The sequence below is a fragment of the Cynocephalus volans genome, chromosome 12, assembly GCF_027409185.1.
Source record: "Cynocephalus volans isolate mCynVol1 chromosome 12, mCynVol1.pri, whole genome shotgun sequence".
Classification (NCBI taxonomy): Eukaryota; Metazoa; Chordata; class Mammalia; order Dermoptera; family Cynocephalidae; genus Cynocephalus; species Cynocephalus volans.
In genome coordinates, this window is record NC_084471.1 from 102,660,058 (window position 1) to 102,682,173 (window position 22,116).

The 22,116-nt window shown below is 37.4% G+C and overlaps 2 pseudogenes; both read left to right on the forward strand.

Moving 5' to 3' along the window:
* Positions 1 to 900: 900 nt before the first annotated feature.
* On the forward strand, positions 901 to 1,806 carry LOC134391798 (olfactory receptor 4C6-like; annotated as a pseudogene).
* Positions 1,807 to 14,887: 13,081 nt separating this feature from the next.
* LOC134391799 (olfactory receptor 4C15-like) lies at positions 14,888 to 15,863 on the forward strand (annotated as a pseudogene).
* Positions 15,864 to 22,116: the final 6,253 nt, after the last annotated feature.

Sequence of the window (22,116 nt, forward strand, 5' to 3'; positions counted from 1 at the left end):
GTTAACTAAGTACCTGTGGGAACTTGGTGTCATTTTTTCCACCACTCTGAAGACTCAGTATCTAATCTCTAAAATGAAGAAAATATCTCATAGCATATTCCACTGCCTGAGACATAGCAGGAACTCATTGAATATCAGCAATACGTAACAATAATAATATTATTATCAATAATCCAATTTTAGGAGAAAGGCATGCAAATGGAAAGAGTATAGTTCTTAACAAGTGGAGAGTCCTGGGGATATGACGTACTTGTCTCATAGGCTCTTCTACTAGCATATTTTAGGTGCTCAATAAATATGTGGAATAAATAAATGAAAATTTGTATGACATTTTCCAGGATCTTTGGTGTGTCTAGTGACAAAGGAAGGTCAGCATCCTAGCTTAAAGTTTCTGAAAAGGAGAGGCTGAAAGAAGGGTCTGTATGTAGATAGCTTACTTTGGAAAACAGAATGGAGGCATTGGGAAAAGTAAAAGAGGGAGGGAAGGAAAGTTAATTCAAGATTCTGTTGAGCTGGTTACCATTTATCCATTGGCTCCTACCTACTAATGGTCAAAGGTTTCCCTGAGTGCATTAATTCCTTCATATTTTGAGGTGTGTGAATGCACCGAATGATGAAGCAGGGTCTCCTAAGTGTCTGAAGCAGCAAGCACTGGAACAGAGAGAAAGTACTGCACCAGTGAGAGAGGGTGTTGTCATGGCGATCAGTAGGATCAAGCTCTGCCAGGCTTTTATTATCAGCAACTGGTTTCTGTAGCAACAGTGAGAGAAAAAAGTAGGTTAAGAGAGTGTGCGACAGGGTACAAAAAATGTCCAACACACCCAGTGATTACTAATTAAAAATAATATTCCTTTTGCAGATTTTCCAGCTCAGTGATGTGCTTGCATCAGTCCACATTAAATGGAGAATCCAAAGAATGTGACTGAATTCATTCTTTTGGGCATTACGTAGAATCCAGAGCTTAGGAAGATATTCTCTGCTGTGTTTCTAATCATGTATGTGACTACAGTGTTGGGAAACCTACTCATTGTGGTAACTCTGACTGCAAGTCAAAGTCTGAAGTCACCTATGTATTTTTTCCTTACTTCTTTGTCCCTCATGGATGCCATCTTCTCTTCCGTCATTGCCCCCAAGATGATTGTGGACTCCCTGTCTGAGAGCACTACCATCTCCCTTGAAGGCTGCATGACCCAGCTCTTTGTGGCACATTTCTTTGGTGGTGTGGGGATCCTACTTCTCATTGTGATGGCCTATGACCGCTACGTGGCCATCTGTAAGCCCCTGCACTACAGGAGCATCAAGAGTCCTCAGATGTGCTGCCTGATGGTGGGAGGGTCTTGGCTGGGGGGCTCCATGCACTCCACAATACAGCTTCTCTTCATGTATCAGATGCCCTTCTGTGGCCCCAATGTCATTGATCACTTTATGTGTGACTTGTTTCCATTGTTGAAACTTGCCTGCATGGACACCCATATCCTGGGCCTCTTTGTCACCCTCAACAGTGGGGTGATGTGTATGGCCATCTTCCTCATCCTCATCACTTCCTACATGGTCATTCTCTGCTCTCTGAAGTCCTGCAGCTCTGAAGGGTGGTGCAAAGCCCTCTCCACCTGTGGCTCCCACCTCACAGTGGTCGTGTTCTTTGTGCCGTGTATTTTCTTGTACATGAGGCCTGTGGTCACTTACCCCATAGACAAGGCAATGACTGTGTCTGATTTAATCATCGCACCCATGTTAAATCCCTTGATCTACACACTGAGGAATGCAGAGGTGAGTAGCGCTATAAGGAAACTGTGGACGAAATAAGGGACAGTGAGTGGTTACTAGCTTACATGCTAAGAACAAATCTTCCCTACAAGGTCAATGAGGTCTTACCCTTCCCATTTAGTTCAATCCACTGGACATAGCAGCCAGAGGCATCTTTTAAGCATACAAAGCTGGTCAAGATACTACATTATCCTGCCTAATTGGGTTATTGCCTGTGTCTCCAGTACATTGCATACTTCATTCCCTTTCTCTCAAGGCTCTGGGCACACTTTTTAAAAAAACCTGTATTTTGAGCATTCTGGGCCTTTTCCAGTTCAGGGCTCCCCTCTCCCGCCTCTGCTGGATTGATCATTCCTCGGATCATTTGCTTGGCTGGCTCCCTGACCTGTTTTCCATCATCAGATGAACTCCCACCTCCTCAGAGAAGTCTTTCCTGATGACTTTCTCTCGTCATTTTCTTCAGTTATTCTCTAATTCTATATCCTGGTTATATTCTTAAAGTTTATGATTACAGTGATACTTTAAAAAATATTTATTGACTCTTATTTCTGTTTTCCCCCAAAGATCATAATCCTTATCAAAGCAGGTATTATGTTTATTCTTTCATGCTGTAAACCTAGTGATTAGAACACTCCTAGTTACCTAGTTCGTGCTTAATAAATATTATTGGATAAATACAAGTCTAAAAGAGACTTAGGGTTTTTAAAAAATATTTCCATATAAATGCTAAGAAAGAAGTGGGGAGAATAAATACATATAAGCACTTTAGGAGTTAGTATCCTCCCAGTTTGCATGACTGGTGTACTTTTTGGAAGCAAAGACAATCTCAGCTTATTATTGTGCTATTTAATATGAAGGTCACTACTTTACTCAAATTCTCCACTACCTCATCATTCTTTAAAGATGCAAAATAAAATAAATTTGTGGTTGAATCAAGGTATTGTAGAGTCAAGTGTCCTTGTCTTGAAATTATATATTCTTTATGGGACTAGAGCAACTCTATAGATCTATTTTATTAACTATGGGACAGTGATTTTCCTGTTTCCTTCATAATTTGGGTTTTCAAATCCAAAGGATGTTTATTTTCTCCCAGATATCCTGCTACAAAAGCTGCCACTAGAAAGTTTTTAAACTATCTCCCTTGATGAGGTGGGAAAGCCTAAGGTCATAGTATGATTTAGCATTCTGTTTGCTTATTAAAACAAATATATATGGTATATATGAGTATGATAACAATTACAAGATCAATTACAGCATTCAAACAGAACAAAACATTTACCTCAAGATTTTCATTTTTAAGTAAAAATGTGTATGTGCAATAGGTATCTAGCTTTAATAATCACCAAATATATTTAATAACTACAATGTTCATTTGCTCATTAAAGAATATTTGCTGAGTTTGTATGAAGTTTCAGATACTCTTCTAGGAGCTGGGTATAGAGTGATGAATAAGGCAATATGCTTTCCTTATGTTTTGGAGCTTTCATTTTAGTGCAGGAGACAACATAAAAAATGAAAATAAAATCATACAGTGATAACAGATTCTGAGAAAATAGTAATGAAGTGGTGGGGATGTGATTGGGTAACTCTGGTTAGGGAGGCATGGGGAGTTTTCTGCAAGGAATTTCTAAGCTGAAATCTGAATTACGCAGTAGAACCACCCTTAAGCATATCGGTGGGAAGAGCATTCCAGGCCAAAGAGAAAAGGTCATGTAGAAACCCTAAGGCAGAAACTAGCCTGGAGTATAGAAGTTCAAATAATCAGTGCACATTGGAGGAGGGAGAACATGGTGCAAAGTGAGATATGAAAGGTAGGCAAAGTCCTGATCAGAGAATCTTATTAATTTTTTATCCTTAAATTTAAAAAGAGCATGGACATAAAAGTGACTGTATTAGAATAATAATTAAAAGTCACATCCTTCATGGACAAATAGATGACTTCAGAAACTTAGCATCAAAAATCTTTGCACATAGCTTTGATTTAATTTGTGCTATCTCAATAGTAGAACATAATATTCGCTGCCTGCTTATAGAATTTTAGAATTAAATTCTTGGATTCGTTTTATACTTCTTCACCTTGCTTTTTGTAAATGAAGAAGAAAATGCCCTTGATAATGTCATAACTTTGGTCTAAAGAACTTTATGATGACCATTTTTTTTAGTTCAATTATAAAATTAAGTGGAAGGATCATAATGAGATCCCTAATCTTAAATATTTGTACTCTGTTTGATAATTTTTGTAGTGTTGAAATTAGGCCTGGAATCTACATCTTTTATTACATAGATATAAGAGCTCTTCCGACCATTCATGCTGAAATTATTACTGGCCAGTTAGATTTCAAATTTTTTTTCTCTTCTATGTTCTATAAATCCCCCAAATTAATTCACATTAAATATCTTTACTCATTAAACCCATTATTTAGCAACTTAATGCCTGACTCTTTTTTTTTTTTAGCACTCTGACTCCTGAAACAAATCTTGGTTTTAATTTTTTAAAGGAACTTATTACCAATAATAGTTTGTAAACCATATAATTATCTATATATTAGAATTTGAAAAATTTAGTACTACTCATGATACAAAGGCATAGCAAAGTAGGAATAGAAGGGTACATTAATTTGAAGAATGATATCTGTCTAAAAAGCTACTGTAAAGATCAAACTTAATAATACCTATTAGGCAAACTTCCTATTTCACAGAGAAAAGCTGCCGGAAGAGATCTTCCACAGACCCTTTCAAATACACCTGTCAATCTGCCAGCATCCATTCACTTGTATGCTGCCTTCCTACCTTCTACTATACATGCATTACCTGTGCCTAATCCAAAGCCAATGAAATCACTTTACTAGTGTACTGGACTTAGGTTACCTATTGCTTACACAAGGGCATTGATCTAAGTATCTCTTCTATGTTTCTTCTTTCATCTATATTTTCCTTTCTGTTGGATCATTTTCATCAGCAAAGTAGCAATCTTTTCTCTCTCTTATTTTAAATAAAATCTTCCATTGTCCTTGCTTCCTTCATCAGCTACTCTCCCATTTCATTCTCCCTCCTTGGTAACAAAACTCAATAGTTCTCTATAATGCTCATCTCCCTTTCTCTACTTCCACTTTCTTTAATCTACTTTCAGTCACACTTCAATATCCAATACTTTCTGAAAATGCTCTTCTCAAGGACACCAATGACCTCTGTGTCACTACATTTAATAGTCATTGCTCATCTCACAACCCATTAGCAACATTTAACCGAGTTTTTCTTGACATACTCTCTTAACATGACCAAGATTTCCAAATCAGTATCTCCAGCTCAGACTTCTTTCCTGAGGTTAAAACCTGGAAATCCAACTTCCTCCATGGCATTTTCGCCTGAATGACTAACAGACTTCATAAACAGAACAAGTTGAAGCTGTTCTCCTGGTTCTGCCCCATTCCCAAACCTGCTCTACTCACAGCATTTTCTGTCACAGCTAATGGCACATTTGGTCTCTCTGTCTCATACTCCATATCCAGTCTATCAGGAAATCCTGCTCACTCAACCTTCAACATATATCCCAAATTCAGCCACTTTTAGTCACGTTTGGAACTCTCATCTAGTTCCAAGCCTTCATCATCTGTCACTTGGATTCTTGTTATCGCCTCTTAGCTACTCTCCCTACTTTTATCTCGGCATTCCCTGCTCCAATATCTGATCCTCAACACAGCACTCAGAGGTATCTTTGAAACTCATAAGTCAGATCATGTCACACCTCTGCTTAAAACTGGGCAATGGCTCTCCACATCACGTAGGGGAAAAAAGATCGTGTAGCCATACTCTGGCTTCCCTGCTCTCTCTCTGAACTGCTTTCTTACAACTGATTCCTCTATGACACCTGGTGCTTTTCTGTTCCTTTTCCTGGCCAGACATGTTTTTGCCGTAGGGCCTTTACGTAGGCTGTTCTCTCTGACTGGAACACTTTCACCCAACTGTCTTCAAGACTAACTCATTTTATGTTCGTAGATGGAAAGAAACAATATTTTCGATAATACTGCCCTTAGACATGGGCAAGTGGGGCTGCTGTCCTAGGGTCCACACTTTGGGGTATCTTCACTGACATTTTCTAAGTTCCCTTCTAGTGTCTGGGGACTGGACAATGTCTACTTATGGGGTGTCCTAGCCCTAACTCAACTGTATGGATCTCATCCCCATTTTTTCCCTTTAAGGTGCTCTCCAAAATTCTCTCCTACCCAAGGGCCAACCAGAAGCTCTGCTGCACCTGTGAAGCTATCCCAGGCCCTGTGGCCAGGATCATAGTTTCAGGAATACAGCCTGACAAGGAAATGGCTTCCACAGGCTAGTTCATTATCTATTTCATAAGATTGTACTACATTGGTTACTAGAACGGTGTTGACATGCTGATTTGGGGTGATGTAGGACAAGTTCAAGATTCTGGGCAATGAATAGTCTCCTGCTGACCATTGGCACTGGCCATGTGTGTGGGCCTTCATCAGCTTTTACCTGTCCATATTTTGATTACGGTGGCAGCATCTACAGCACTGCAGGTGGTGGGAGTGGTGGCAGGCATCTTTTACCCTGTGCATCCCTCTTGTTGGCACCCACCTCAGCCCTTCCACAGTCTCTAGGCCACTTGCCAGGCAGTTCTCCAGGGATGGCTGTGCTGATCTCCTTCCAGACCTTTCAAGACCATAGCTCTACAGTGCTGACTGGCCCCTCCAATTGGTGCTCTATCTTGCTCCATTACCTATGGTGACACTGTGTGCTCCTGTGTTGGTCCTAAGCCGGGTGTGATGAAGGACATGCCTAACATGAATGGAACCATTTTTCTATATCTGTGTCAGGTCTTTCATCTGTCCTCCCTACTGGTGGTGGTGTATTGAATGCAGGGATTATGTCAAAAGACATCCCATTCCAGCAATGCAGTGTTTATGGTCAAAGGGGTTCAATGGAAGACACAGTTGGAAGATGTATAGTTTTATATTTATTCCATACAATTTGACACGAGCAAGAAATAAATTATTATTCACATTTTCTTGCTAATTCTGGTCATCAGATGTGTGTGTGTGCGATCATTATCAAGAAAGTATCTTTGAGGAAGTCATTGGAAGCCAGCAATCATGAGTAATGATGTGAAATAGAGTTAAATAAATAGTGCTAAGGAGCTTCAGAGACATTCTTTCAACATAAACAAGTTCTGAAGAGAAGAAGACATGATTACTGGACATGATAGGGAGAGAGATGCTTAAACACTAAGAAGAATTTTAATGTGCTCTACTTGGGCTATAAATAAGTACATATGTGTCTTCTTTCTGCTCACAATTCTGAATCTCCATCAATAAATCACTACATCTGACACTAGCTCATGAGTTTTGTAATGTACTCTTTAGTCCAATTGTTTATTTATTTTTTACATAAACTAATTATATAAACAGGGTTCTTGCAAAAAAATTTGGCTGGCTCTGCATTCGCTGGGGGAGGCCTTGATTTAAGAGACAATAATTTTGTGATGAATTAATACCTACCGCCGTGACAAAACGTTTTTTCACAGAAATTGATAAACTGATTCAAAAATTTATATGGATGTATGTGTATGTCTGAATAGCAGGCTTGGTAATAAAAAAAAATAATGTGAGGAGGACAGATATGGAGGATTAGCCCTACTAGATATTGGAACATATTAAAGCTCTGGTTTGTAAACATTTTGCTATAGGCTGAGTAATAGAGAATTTTGAAGAGCGGAATAAATTACTCGAAAATTGAGCCATCTATCTTTGTAAACTTAGCACAAGTTTTTAAATTTAATAAATAATGAAGATGGAATTTTAAGTCAGTGGGAAGCAGTGGAATATTGAATAAATTCTGGAAAGGCAAATTGCTATTCCCCATCTCCCATTTCTCACATCTCCTGGGCTGTGGCTCCCTCTGTCTCCATCTTTCTCTTTTCTGACTTGGACTTTAGAAACAATCACCCTGTTTTTTGGTTTTTTTTGTTTTTTTTTTTACAACTGTTTAGAAATAATATGTTTCTTAGATTATCTGTCCTACTCCATCTTTACAATCTCATTTGTGTTACCTCACTCTGTTCCTCTAACAGAAACAAATAAGAAAGGATTAGGCAAAGCAGAGCATGGAATACAGTAGAAGATGCTCAGTGCAGTGGGAAGTGAGAACCAGGGTCCTGGAACGAATTGCTAAAGTCTCGTTGCTGAGAGATTTCTCAGCCCCAGAATGTGGTCCATGTCAGGTGATTCTTCTGTGTCAGCACACACACCTAAAGTTTAAATTAAAAGAAAAATGACATTTCTTCTTTTAATCCCACAGACAACTTCTGGGCCTTGACTTTTTGGTGAGTCACTTCATTTCTGCATTTTTCTGCAGGGTGTAAATAGATGCAAAAATGGGTAAGATAAAATGTTTAAATGCTGAAGAAAGCAACAAATTATTTGGTGTGTGCCCTCTCTGAAGGGACCTGATGAGCTCAGTCCAAGTTGTCCCTCAAGCTTCAGTCTCAACGCTAAATTCTATTGGAGTAAACAGACCTGCCACATCTTCTTTTCAAATAAAATGAAAAGAGAAAAATTCCTTTAACCTCTAGAAATTGTGCTTTTAGTTTAAAATCATGGAATCTCAAGATCAGTTTCTGAGGGAAAAAAACATTTTGATTAATGTATAAATCTTTGCATATTTATAAGTAAAGTGTTATTAAGAAGCACTCACTGTCACCCTACTCCCCAAACATCATGTGTGTCCTTATGGATTGATGATGCCTAATCCTAGAACTCAGCTTTTATGTTTAGAAAGTACACAGGCATTTTGCCCTAATTCTGCAAAGAGACACTATATTACATCCCAGTTTACACAGTGTCCTATTCCTGAGTGTGAAGGAAAATGGAAGCATCTTCAAATAGAAAAGCAGAAGTAAAAAAAAAAAGAAAAAATCTTCTAATTAATCAGGGACGTAAAGTTTTTCAAACACTTGAACAAGTTAAATAACACAAAATTGTTTCTGGGAAAATCATACCGATGGGAAACTCGCAAACCCTGGAGGGAACTGAGAAGCAATTCTATAGGTTCATGACATCTTAGGAAACCTCGTTAAATTCCAGTTCGAAGTCAAGAAGGAAACTTTTGCTTCTTTATTATTTTTTTTTCAGAGACATGTTGAAGACAGCACTTGAGAAGCAGTGGGGAATATTCTCTACCTTGTCTGCCAGAGATACTCTTCCCCTCTTCCTCAGATGTAGAAGGAGGAGTAGGAAACAATCTTTATGTTCTGGCCAGCCACTGAATGGACTTTTCTCCATAGAGTAGGAGATTGCCATCACCAGAACTTTCGAAGAAGTGCTACGTGGTGAGATTTATAATTGACATTTTTGCATTTTCAGAGAGGATTTCGAATCTTGGTGTAGTGTTGTGGTGAAGTATTAGTATTGTGATCAGGCTACAAAGTTTAGTGCTATGCAAGGGCCTATTACTTAAAAACTGTAAACACTTGGGCTAGTTACATAACCTTTCTGGCTCTCAGACTCCTCATTTTTAATGATGATTATAATATTACCAAGCTCAAAGGATGTGGAAGCAAATACAATAGTATATGAGGAGCCCCTGTGGTAGCACTTTGCACATAGTAGGTGCCAATAAACAGCAGCTGTTATAGCAGAATGTAAAGTCTTTGGGGAGGGTTACGGGGGAGGGTTAGGAGCACCTGTTACTTGAAGTCTAATGAAATTAGACCTATCTCCAGCTTTCCATCTTCAATAAATCCAGATAACTAGAAATGCAACAAGTGGACACTTTTGTCCTGCCTCTGCAATAGCATTTTATTTGTTCTTTCTAGATATAGCCTCATTTATCACTTATCCTCTAATGTTCTCTCCATCCTGATGTTTTAGATTAAAAAGTGAAATTCTCTGAGGCTATATGAACAATGCTAGTGTAGGAGCATGGTAAATTCAAGTGCTACAGTGGCATTTACAGACTTATTGATATGAAATATGGCATTTGCTATTTCTTCAATGACACCCTAACAAACGGCACAGGGAAGGATATTAGGGTAAGAAAGAGTGACTCAAGTCTCAGAGCGGGGTCTTCTGATTTTAATTATGCCTACTTAACTTTTCACAAGTGCATTTGATGTCAAACAGAATGAGGTTCCCGCCTCAGAACTGTTCAAGAGAATTTGGGTGGCTGAAGCTCCGAATTGCTTTAGTGCTAGTTGTAGTGGCCTTGTCTCTCCTTTAGAATGAGCTAAGTCACTAAGACAACAGCAAAAGAAGGCTCAAGCATCCATCAGAAAGAACATCAGTGGAAACAGAAAGAAGTTATTTAGTTTTCAAAATAGTAGAGTATAAAAATTGAGACATTAGGAAATCAGCAGAGCAACATTGAGAGAGAGAGAAGGATTTGAAATCTAAAGAGAACATATGTCCTAGGTTGTCAGGGAAGGAAATACGATTAGTCAGACAACCAAGGAAGAAATCTTTTATTGCTGAATGATAATCCTAGATCAAAAAGATGGTGGATTGAAAGAATTTAACAGGGAGGATAATTACAAGTAGAATTTTAATTTTTTAAAAAAAATTATAATAATATTTAGTTAGAAAGTGTTTGCAAATGTTATTGATATGTACATATATGTACATATAAATGCATCTAAAATTTACTTCTTAAAATATAATTACAAAATACTATTTAGGATGATAACCTTATTACTATTTCCTCTTATAGTTTATGATGTTACATATACTTTAAAGTTGAACCAGAATTTCTATTATTTTCAGAACGATTAGTGCTAGAATTAGTTTTGGTACTAAAACTAATAAGAAGTAAATAGTAGGCAGTGGGGCACAGAAGGCAACTTTCCCAAGGTCACAGCCAGTAGAGACGCCACGGACTACACAATTCATGCTGGGAGGGGGCCCTGAGCAATCTCAGGTGCAGCTGCAGCATATTAAAGGCCATGGCTACTAAGAAAGGAATGACCATGGAAATATAAGGAGAAACATGGACAGATAAGATGCTACCTATAGGAGAATGTGAATTATAAACTGATACAAAATTAAGTGCATAGAGCATGGGGAGGGCTGGGCTTATGGTATGGCCATTTATGGAAAGTATGCAATACTTTAAAATTTTTAATATAAGATTCTGTGCTATGTTAGCATGTTAGTTCCACCTATGCAAATAAATTATCCCCAGACCTCACATCCTTTTCCTGAATGATTGAGATGATGGAAAATATGGTGTTGTGGGGTTTGAATCTGATGTTAATTTTAAATATTCTTGTAATTATAACAAGATATATATAGCAAATAAAAAGTCTTTATTATTTTTATATGTTCTCTTCTAGATTGTAAAAGTATATTTAAAATACCTGTACAAATGGTCAGAGTTATTACAATTTTTTTTTCTGTTTTTCTCACTTAACATATTATAAAAATGCTTCACTTTGTATTTCCTCATATTATTAATTAGTACTTTAGTCATAACATGTGATATTAATTCATAATAATCTGATTTACATAAACATCTTCCTATTATTGAATATTTTAGATACTTCTCAATTTTTACTATTATAAATGACACTGCACCAATTTCCATTATAAAACTTCCCCATCACATTTTACTTGTAGAATAAATTTTTAGGGGTGAGGTTTCCAGTATAAAGAACACAAGCATGTTTATGCTTCTGGAATTATTTACTAATATGTTTTCCAAAAGGTTTATATGAAAAAAGCAGTTTCATTGAAATTTTAGAATGGGTATCATTAAAAAATAGCATGATTTTAAAAAACACATTTTATTTTAATGACTGGTTCAATTTTCCAGCTGACTTTGTGTATGTAAGCACTGCTTAAAAATAATGCTGACAGCAATATTTCATATTTTCCTTGTGATTTATACTTTGCAAAATATATTCATAGTAACTATTAGACTCTTTTAAGCCAGGGGGCCTGAGGCATAGCAGGTTATTCAATGACACACTGCTATTAGATGATGGAGCTGGGATTGCTAGCTTTTTGACAGAGGAAACTGAAAAAAATTTTTTTCTTGTAAATTAACTTTTATTTGGAGTAATTTTATATTAGCAGAAAAGGTACTATGAGAGTATACAGAATATACAATTCCTGTGCACTACTCACTTGGTTTCCCTTAATATCATCATCTTACATCACCATAGGTGTATTTGTCAGAACTATGAAATGAACACTGGTCCATTACCCATAACTAAACACTAGATTTTATTCATATTTTGCTAATTTTCCTCTACTGTCCTCTTTCTGTTCTAGGATTCAATCCAGGATGACACATTGCATTTAGGATAATTACCTCTCACATCATTAAAATCCTAAACCTGTGATCATAAATCCTGAGGATGCGATACTCTCCACTGGCAAAGTTTTAACACTAATTTTGGAAATTCTTTTTATCTGAAAAAAGGGGTTGGTTTGTTTATATCTAAAGAATATTTTAATTCCAAAATGGTATTACTCCTAGAATATCTCAGATAAAGAAAGTGGGAAGATTAACAATTATTTAATCATTAGATTAACATAGAACCTTGTCTTCCTTTCCACCTCCCACCTAACTTGGTCATCATTGTACAATGAAGTTCCTGAAATAGGAGTGGATGCATGTGAGTCTGAGGGCCACCGTCCTTTATTCAGGATTACAAAGGACATTTAAAGGTGTTGTTCATTCAAAAAATGTCATTTCTGCACTGTGATTGATCAAACAAAGTATTTTACATTTGTAAATAAATGATGAGTAGAAACACTTATCAGACTTGGTCATGGTAAAGCAGGGATTAGATGCCAAACTGCTGTCATTCTGTTCTGTGTCAATGGCTCTGGGAGCTTGTTCACACTGATGACCACACTCTTCTGTGCTTCTTACTGCATCAGTGTTTTTATGTCTATTGGTTTACCTGATTCTTATAAGAACCCTATTGATAGGCATTCTTATCGTATCCATTTATAGACGTGAAACCTGAGGATTTGAGAATTTTAAGAATTTTAAGTAACTTGTTCCCTGCCATAGAACAAGTGGAAGGTACTGGATTTGAACCCAGGTCTCTACCAGTCTGGAGTTGACGTTTTCATTCCCTTCACGTCATTGTCTCTCCTGCTTTGGCCTAGGCTAAGCTGACCACTGCTAGATCATGTATTGATATTCTTCACTTTGTAATAAATGGTTATTTACTGACCCAATGACATTATAGGGTTTGTTTTATATTCTTGTTTTCTTGGTGATAGGTGGTAACTGAGCATGGAGTTCACAGTGCAGACACCAGTTAGGAATAAAACTGAGAACATAATGGAAATGGTTGTTTTAAAGTAAGCAACAGATATTAATGTATACAATGGTATATTTGTTAATTTGTTAATTTTTAAAATTATTTCTTTTAACTCTAAGTGGCTTTCATAAAATGAGCTTATTTTTTATTCTTACAATAAATCCCATTATTCTTTTATCCACTTATTTTAATTAAACATGTATTATATATGTATATATACATAGATAGATGCAAATATTCACACACAACATATATACATATATATGCAATTTGACAGATACATTTCAGTTATATGTACAGGTAAGGATACAATCATGCTTTGAAGCTCTGTCTACCCGTGAAAAATGAAGTTGGAGTAATTATCTGGATGACTCATGCAAGAGCTTTCTGCAGGTATGGCGGCTGGCTGGCTTTTTAAGTGAACAAATAGTAACTACAATTGGGAAGGGCACTGTATCATGAGCAACATTTCACATTTTCAGATTTGACCCTCATCATAATCTGGGAGATGAGCAGCTATATATGAACATCTCTGCTTTACAATAAACTCATATAAATCTGAAAGGTATTTATTTTGAAGAGTTTACTTGATCAGATCAGGACACATTTTATACATAAATAATTGGCAAATAATAAAACCTCAGGACTCTGACTTATATTCAGTGTGTTTTTTCTCTTCCTTACCTATGTGGGTTCTCAATTAGTATATGTAAGTGATTGAGCCATCACCTTCTAATTCTACATCGTTTGTCCTGTTTCCTTCATCAAGATGCCTCATTTAAACATGAACAAAGGAATCAGAGGCTTGAATCTTCACATGTGGATGGAGACTGTAGAAGGCCACCTCTGCTCTGAAGTTCTTACTAGAAAAGGAAAAAACCCACTCTTTTTCCTGTTGATCCAGCGGAAAGAAATTGGGTGTTGGAGACAGAGGTTCTGTGTTCAAATTCCCGATCAAGCATCTATTGTTTGCTTGAGCATAGTCTCCTTAGGCATGAATTCTCCACCGATAAAATAGGCATGATAAGACCCAACACAGAGTGTTTCCTAGGCAATAGGTCCTGAGCAATTGCTTTCCTTGCATTACTTCGTGTAGTCATCATGATGACACTCTGAAGTAGGCATTATTATTTTTATGAACTTCTGTTCTCATATTAAGATGATGAATTAAAAAGAAAAAACCTCAACACAATACATACTTGCTATGAGTTAAGTATAGAGCTAGACACTTTTTCATAGAACTTTCTCTTTTATACAGAATGAATTAATTTATTTAAAGGCCAAATTCGGTTCAGACTTTTAAAGAAATACTTGAGGAGGAGCCATGATTTTAAAGTGCTTCTTAAATTGTCTGCTATTTCTTCTTTTATTTGTAGATCAGGCAGTCTCCTGATCAGGAATGGCATGCTGGTCACCATGCTGGTCACTCCCATCCCATGCCAGTGGCAGGCATGAATAAGAAATAAACTACAGTCCTCCTTTCTCATAACTTGGATGTGTCTTCAGAATGCTTCTCAATAATCCACCCCAGGAAGTAATTAAGCAAAACTGGGACTTGAGATAAAAACTATTTCTTTTCTTTGCCATGTGTGGGTGCTTCCTTTTCCTCATATTGAAACTCTGGCTGTTTTAAAGTATTCAATAATTTATCTCTATCTCCATTCTGCCTGACTTCCCGCTACTGCCTTCAACAAGTTTCTAATTTTGTATTCTCAATGATAAAAGAAGCATTCAAGATAATTTTGCATATTGGTGTGCCAACTTGTTAATGACTATAATACTATAAAGTGCTCTGAAGAAAATTTTTTTTATTGTAATTGCAGATTCTGCATGATCACTGTTGGAGCCTTCACTTTTTTCTTGGAAATCACGCGAAACCAAAGCTTTGTAACTGAGTTCATCCTACTGGGGCTTTCACAGAATTCAAATGTTCAGAAAATTGTATTCACTATATTTTTGTTTGTCTAGATTGTGACTGTTGGAGACAACATGCTGATTGTAGTTACCATCCTCAGCAGCCCTGAACTGCTGGGCTCTCCTATGTACTTCTTTCTGGCTTTTTTGTCCTTCCTGGATGCATGCTTCTCTTCTGTCATTGCCCCAAAGATGATTGTAGACTCCCTCTATGAGAGGAAAACCATCTCTTTTGAAGGTTGCATGACCCAGCTCTTTGCTGAACACTTCTTTGCTGGGGTGGAGGTGATTGTCCTCACAGCCATGGCCTATGACTGATACGTGGCCATTTGCAAGCCTTTGCACTACTCTTCCATCATGACCTGGAAGCTGTGTGGCATTCTGATGGGGATAGCCTGGGCAGGGGGTTTCTTGCATTGCATGATACAAATTCTCTTTACTTTCCAGCTGCCCTTCTGTGGCCCCAGTGTCATTGATCATTTCATCTGTGACTTGTTCCCATTACTGGAGCTTGCCTGCACTGACACTCACATCTTTGTCCTTTTGGTGGTTGCCAACAGTGGGTTTATCTGCGTCATAAACTTCTCCTTGTTACTTGTCTCCTATGGTGTCATCTTGCTCTCTCTCAGAAACTATAGTTCTGAAGGGCGGCAGAAAGCTCTCTCCACCAGTGGATCTCACATTGCTGTTGTGGTTTTGTTCTTTGTTCCATGCATAATTGTGTATGTACGACCTCCATCTACCTTCTTCTCTGACAAAATGGTAGGCAATATTTTACACCATGCTAACTCCTTTGCTCAATCCTTTGATTTATACTCTCAGGAATAAGGAAGTAAAAACTGCCATGAGGAAACTATGGAACAAATTGGCAGTGCTTTCTGATGAAAAATAACACATTAAACTTTTTAAAAAAATAAAAGTTGAGAATAAAGAACTCAAAATGATCTTAGACAAAAGCTTTATGGGATGTTACCTTGAAAGTGGTAACATAATGCTGTTGAAAAAAGCATTATGTGGGGGTCAGAAAATGATTTTACCCTCAGATTACTAATCAATTCTGAGTTGGCTACTCAGTACCCTCACCTGTAAAATTAAAGAGTTGAATTTTATGCTTACTTAGAATCTAATAATCAAAAAAAGAATGAAAAGAGAAATTACCTATCAGACTGCTTGTCATTCACTCCATGCTTTGAAAAACCTTTTTGGAGGGAAGACAAAAATATATCTTAGAGATTAGGAACAGAAACTTACACGAACTATTTCACTTGAAAAGAAGTTTGTATCTACAACACTGATCTAACTGACTCAAATGAAATAAACAACCAGGATTCAAGAAAGGCAGAGACCAGAGCTTGTTTAGAACCCCAGCTCTCGGTGTTCCTCTATCACATTACTCCATCATTTATGGTGGGTTCATTATCACCTGCTACAGAATTTGAGTCAGTGAATTTTTGAGAGATAAAATCTGATTGGCCCAGTTCTCCCTATAGATGAATTCTTCTTGGGAGAGGTGAGCAGCCCATATCAATCAGCTATGGAAGAGTAAGACAGATTCCATATGGGTATCCCTTATTCAGAAACCATCAAGGGGAACTCTTGAAAGACCACATTACTAGCAAAACCAGTACCAAAACTGCACATATAGTGAGCTGTCTTCCCCCACTAACTCACAGAAGGAATAGAAACCAGAGGTACCAGAGCATAAAAAGTAGATTGCAAAAGAGGATTACAGTTCAATTTTCTTGACTTTGTCTATCCAAGTGAGAACAATTCTATTTGAACAATTATCAATAAATAGATCATTCAAATTTAGACACATCTTCTATGCCATTTCCACCTCAGTTTCTGTCTCCCACCTCTTTCATTATTACTTCTGGTTTATATCTCTTCTACTGTCCATGATTTTCCCTAGCTTTTAGTCTCAATCTGACTTGGCAGACTCAACTCCTCCTTTTAAAAGTATATGCTGCTTTTGGGGTCATTACCCTTTATTTCTTGAAGGGGTTAGCTCCTTGCTCACTGTCACTCAACATGATTCTGCCATACTTCTTAGTTATTTTCATATCTACATAGATAATCCTTCCAACATACAGACTCTTAAATTGACCACTTGACCATCCAGGAATCATGTCCTTTAATCTGTCTCAGCTGGTTACTCCCATGGTCATACCTTAGACCTTGTCATCACCATTAGTTTAAATCTTTTATAAACTCAGTTTCATACCCATTCATTTTTAACCACATCTGCATTATTTCCAGCTTCCTTCTACTAGTGCCTGACTCTAACAAGTCTTTGACTCCATTACAGTATACAAATGCATACTTTTTACATGATCCCAGACATACTCCGGCCTAAGATATTTGGAAAGTCTGATCTTTGTGTCTCTATTATTCTTCCTCCACATACCTGCATGGCTTACCCTCTCAACGCCTCACTTCCTTTGGTTGATTATTCAAATGTGTCTTCTTAGTAATGCATTTTCTGACTACCTCAAAGAATTGCAGATCCCACCCACTAACATTTTGTGACTTCTATTCCTCCATTTCTGTTTCATTTTTCTACTTAACACCTGTCATTATCTAACATGTCATACAGTTTGATTCTTTATTTTGTTTATTGTATATGCACTAGAATGTAATTTATTTGAGGGTAGGGTTTTTTTTTAAGTATACTGTTAAATCTCCAATGCCTGCAATAACACCTGGGACATGGTAAGTGGCCAATAAATACTTTTTAAATTAATAAATGAATGATAATAAAAATACATAAATGGGCTTCTGCTCCTGGGTGGGATGCAATAACTTGTGGCCAAAAATGCTCTTGCTGTGGACAACTAAAAATGCCACCAGATACAATAGAGAAATTGCCTGGATGAGGTACTGGAGACCTGCTGAGGCAACCAAAAGTGGAAGGAATGAGACTCCAAAAGGCATGACTTTCAATTAAGTGAGTTGAATTCTGTGGCTGCTTTTACCCTGGTAGCATTTGTTGATTCTGGGCATGGACAGGAAGTTGAGAATCTGGGCTTTGCTATGTTGGAGGGTCACTGCTGGAGGTAGGGTGAGGTGGGGGCAGAGACACCAGGAGAGCTTTTGAAGGAAATTTGGAGAGCCTCAATAATGCAGCACTTTTTCCCTCAGGACATCTCCTCAGTTCTAGGGGCTCTATAGTATGTGTTATGGGTCAAATTGTATCCCCCCAAAGATGCTAAATTTCTAACCCTCAGTTCCTATGAATGTCACCTAATATGAATAAGGTCTTTGCAGATGATAAAGTAAAATGAGGTTAAAACAAAATCTATCATTGAGATATATGGCCATAGTCATGTATTGCTGGAGAGATATAATCAATCATAAAAAGAAGATGAGGTTTTTAGGGTGAATTGTAATCCAACATATCTATGTACTTATGAAAAGGGGAGATTTGGACACAGAGACAGATATGCAGAAATTTGGACACAGAGACAGGGAGAATGCCGTGTGAAGGTGAAGGCAGAGAGATTGGGGTGATGCATCTACAAGCCAAGGAGCTCCAAAGACTGCCAGCAAACCATTAGGAGCTAGAAAAGAGCCATGGAACAGATTCTCCCTCATAGTCTTCATAAGGAACCAAATAATAAAATGAAATAATAAAAAGAGGGTAAAGAAACAAACAAAGCCAAAACATAGTTCTTTGAATACATAAATGAATTGATAAACACCTGCTATTGTAGTGGTAGTTACATGGATGTATACATTTGTAAAAACTCACCTACTATATATTTAAAATTACTGCCTATATATTATATGTGAATTATACCTTAAGCAGTTGATTTAAAAATAAAAATTTGTCAAACATTTTTTTCCATTCCCTTTTTCTTTTTCCTTCCTTTCTTTACTGACTTATTGACTTCAAAATGTTTTAGACATTATAGAAATTTTAATTAGTAGTTTTCATTGTAATTATTTATGTTATAATATATCTTATCAGTATCATTAGGATTAATGATAATTATAATATTTAATAGTAACATTTTCCAGAATAGAAAACTAGGAAAAGTTAAGAAAATTGCTTAACATCACAGAACCACAAATGATGGAGCTGGAATTCAATTATATAATATCTATCTGAAACTTTACCTGGGCTCAGAGCTTTGCCTGCCAGTCAGAAAAGATTTGGCTTAAAGGAGAAAACATTTGGTAACTTTTAGCAATATACATCTCAATGTGACTTTGAGTCTGAGCTTAAGTGGAACACTTGGTAACCAAAACGTGAGGTGTCCCTTAGGAGAGGTGAGTTCTGAGGACAGAATCTTCTTATTGTCAACCTTGTCTGGGATTAATTGGCCCCATGGTTTGCCATGGTCCTGGATTCACTGTGTTAAGTAGTTCATTCAACAGGTTCTTCAGGGTTTGTGGAAAGTCTTTGTCCCTCCAGAGGCTGGGTATTTGTGAACTTTTATGAAATCTCCATAAATATTTGGTGAAGGAAAAATAAATGTTTAGTTCACATATACTGCCAGGGAATGTTTTGGGGTAATAGAACTGACTTTAAAGATATTTCTACACAGACTAGTGGGGATATTTTCTTTTTGTTCTAGAAAGTTCTAGAAGCAGAAGTAAGAAACATCCTGCTGATATTTCAGATTTAGAGTCTAAATCAGGCCTTCTGGGAAAGGTTGGCTGTTTGTGGAGCATCTGCTTTCCCCATAGCTTCTGCAACAGAAAGTGAGACTGGGTAAATTTAAAGTACAATTTACATGCTGCAGACACACTTCATGTGAGTCAGGTTCAAAGTAAATCAGAGTTGAAAAAGAGAAAATTGTGAGTTCCTTATTGGATGTCATCTCTCCTTTTCTTTCTTTTCTTCTTCTTTTTTTTTTAGAAGAAAAAAGGTAAGTTTTCGAGCCCAACTGAACTATAACCCTTCACTTGCCTCCCACGTGGGACCAGGTTTTAGCGCAATTGCTGTCATCGTCATCTTCATCTCCCGAGAAACCTGAAGTTTCAGGAATGTATTTCCATCAGTGATGAAAAGATTCCAGTGTTGAGGGGTTCCCCAGTTTACACTGGCTTCTCTTTATGCAGCAATGTCTCAGGCCCAATTCTGATCAAAAAAGGAGACACACTGAAGGGGGCGGAGGTATAGTATCCAATACCTGCAGACTTCTTATTTGCAAAGTTTAAGGCTGGAAGAGAATAGGGGTGCATACTGATGATATGCAATCGATATGCATTGATACTGATGATAGGAATGTCGGCTGTCTTTGACTTGCTACCACCCTGCTTACTACATCTTCTTTGTGAGGTTGGGGTTAGAGGTAATATGGGGAGTAGAAGAGACAGAAGCAAAACTCTTTAGTGAAATCCTAGAAGAAGCTACTCTTTGTCCCTATCGTGGTTTTTTGCCTGCCCTTGTACTATGTGTTTTTCTATGTCTCATCTCCTGATTTTTCTTTCTTCTCTAACTGTTGTTCACAGTGACACTTATTTTTTTCCCTTTTGCCTCTGACATCATTCTAACCTTTGTATCTCCTCCTCATTTGTTATTTTTCAAATATACATTTAAAATGCTGATGTCTTTGACCCATCCTGAAGATTGCATCCATTTGATAGTCAGAACATGTCGTGAGCATGTCAGTGGTTTCCTTCCTCACCTGTTATGGTTTCTTGGCTTTATGTTGACTCCACCTGGATGTTTGGAGACTGACGCTTTGTGTGGGGTGGAGGGTTAGAGAGAGATTGCTGTGGAGCATGAGGGCTTGGGTTCCAGTGCTAGATCCTCTCTGACCGCTCTCTGCTAAACTATCTCCAAGCTTAGCCTGAAGTGTACAAAGCAGAACCATGCAAGTTTGCCTTACAAGGTATTGTAAAATCAAGTGAACAAAATATGTTGGAGCAAAAATGAGAGAAAGATACAGTTAGGGATTACGTGATTCAATAAACACACTTTAACAGTGGAAAGCAATTAGCAAGAAAATTATTTGACTGGGGAAATCTGGGAAGGCTCTGTTGAGGAGATGATATTTGAACTGGGTGTGCACAGGTAGAAATGGAGAGTGGAGGTTAGAGCAGAAGAGTTATTCAGCCACTGTGACATATGGAAAATTCAGGCAATGAGACTGTCTAGGTGTATTCGTGAGAGACAGAAAGGGTTAGGCATGGTGGAGAATGAATGAGCAGAAGCCCTGAGAGGACAAGTGGAATGCAAGTAATGGCACTGAGGTAGGGAGCTTTGAAGGCCATGATGAGTGTCTCAGTCACTGCATTTGGAAATCATATTAATCATTTTATTTTATTTATGAGTCATCATGTTAATAAAGTTCCTACTTTTTCTTTTCAAATAATAGGAAGTGACAAAATAAAGAAAGAAGAGGGACAAAATAGAAAAACTGAGGAAAAGAAGTGATACCTGAATTTGAGCCCTTCCTTTTTGTTTATAGACATACAGTAGGCATCTCAACAAAGGCCTGTGAGGATTTGCTTAAAGAAATCTAGGATTGGCCCTTTGTAATAGTGACATTTATGAAATCTCAGCCTGAATTTCTGGCCTGTATGAGCTAGTAATTCTCATGATTTTAGATTTAAAACTCACATAGGTATCTCACCCAAAGTGAGATTTTTTTTGTTGTTGTTCTATTAAATTGTGAGACATTTCATTTAGAATGTAATGAGTACCAAATACTGTGCAAAAGTAATCTTGTTCTCTGTTTTGGGAATATAAACATGCTCCTGTTAGAGCTGAGGAAAGATGTTTAAATTTTTTATTCCCCACCTTTTTCTGTCTCCCACAGGGAGAAATGGAGAATGAGACCTTCTGATCCTTCTCTAAGAAAAGAATTAGCGAGTCTGAAGCCACTGATGAATCCTGTTTGAGATGCCTGCAGGCCAGTCTTTATTTTGTCGGGGCCACAGTGAATCCACTTGCATGCTCTGCACTAAGTTTCTGCTGCAGGAACAGAGAGACAGACGTCTTCAGTGGGACTCAGGCATCTTAAATGAGGTAGGCGCTTTATTACAGATAAGCTCAAAGCCCCATTGTACTAAATTTAGTAAAAGCAAAACAAAACAGAGATGGCTAAATTCCATTAAATGACTTGGAGTGATTTATTGTTAGGTGACAAATAAATCTTAATGAACGTTGCATTCGTGTTTTATGCTTCCAA